This window comes from Meleagris gallopavo, unplaced genomic scaffold (assembly GCF_000146605.3).
Source record: "Meleagris gallopavo isolate NT-WF06-2002-E0010 breed Aviagen turkey brand Nicholas breeding stock unplaced genomic scaffold, Turkey_5.1 ChrUn_random_7180001957086, whole genome shotgun sequence".
Classification (NCBI taxonomy): domain Eukaryota; kingdom Metazoa; phylum Chordata; class Aves; order Galliformes; family Phasianidae; genus Meleagris; species Meleagris gallopavo.
In genome coordinates, this window is record NW_011217498.1 from 1 (window position 1) to 900 (window position 900).

The 900-nt window shown below is 55.8% G+C and overlaps 1 long non-coding RNA gene across 1 annotated transcript; it reads right to left on the minus strand.

Annotated features, from left to right (window-relative positions):
* Positions 1 to 885, minus strand: LOC109365154. Its single transcript, XR_002110805.1, has 2 exons — positions 346 to 885; positions 1 to 253 (listed from the first exon to the last, which is right to left on the minus strand). It is a non-coding gene; the product is annotated as an uncharacterized LOC109365154 (long non-coding RNA).
* Positions 886 to 900: the final 15 nt, after the last annotated feature.

Here is a 900-nt window from a genome sequence, read left to right on the forward strand (position 1 = left end):
TTTTTTTTACTTTTTTATTATTTTGTATTTCTATTTTAAATTGACTGTTGATTAACCGTTGACTCTTGAACAAAAAGTCCAAGTGAAGCATCTGGGCTGCATCTTCCTGCTGAAGTTCAGGACTTCTTCCTGTCCAAACCAAAGTCTGCTTCTTCACACCAGCAGCTGCCTCTGTCACTTCTCTGACCCCTCCACTCCCCCTGGGGAGGGATGAGGGAGTGGGACAGGAAGGAGGGGCTCATGGAAGCCTCAGCTGTGAAAAGATGAATTACCAGGAAATGGAGGTCCATGTGAGCCCATGGGATGGCCCTGAGTTGGGGCTCTCCTGGGTAACGGTAAACTTACAGGATCCTTGTGCCTCTACGTTGTTCAGTGTCCCCAGAAGTCGAGGTCCCTCTGCTGAACTTGTTCTGCTGCCTCCTCACAGCAGCTCAGAGGATGGCAGTCCCTGCCCCGCTCTCTTCCTCAGGATTCAGTGAAGAAGAGATGAGAGGACTTGGGAAGGGACAAGGGGATGGGAAAGACAGACTCGTCGGAGCCTTGGCTGTGAAAAGAAGAACGACCAGGAAATGGAGGCTCTGTGTGAGCCCACAGGGTGGCCCTGAGCTGGGGCTCTCCTGGATGAGGGCAAACTTACGGGGTGGGAGCATCAGCACCGGCGTCGAGGCGGCCGTTTGGATGGAGGTGGACGGATCCTGGCGCCCCGGCGATCCCTGGGGCGCAACCTCTTTCTGATCGGCCTGGCAGTGGTGCTGCGGTGGCTGGTCTGCAGCAGCGGAGGTGGATCCACCTCCATCATGTCATCCTCCGGAGGCAGATCCACCTCCATTGGCTCCGTGTCACTGCCAGGCGGGTCCACCTCCATGGGCTCGATGTCATTGCCCGTCAGCCGCCTCTTCT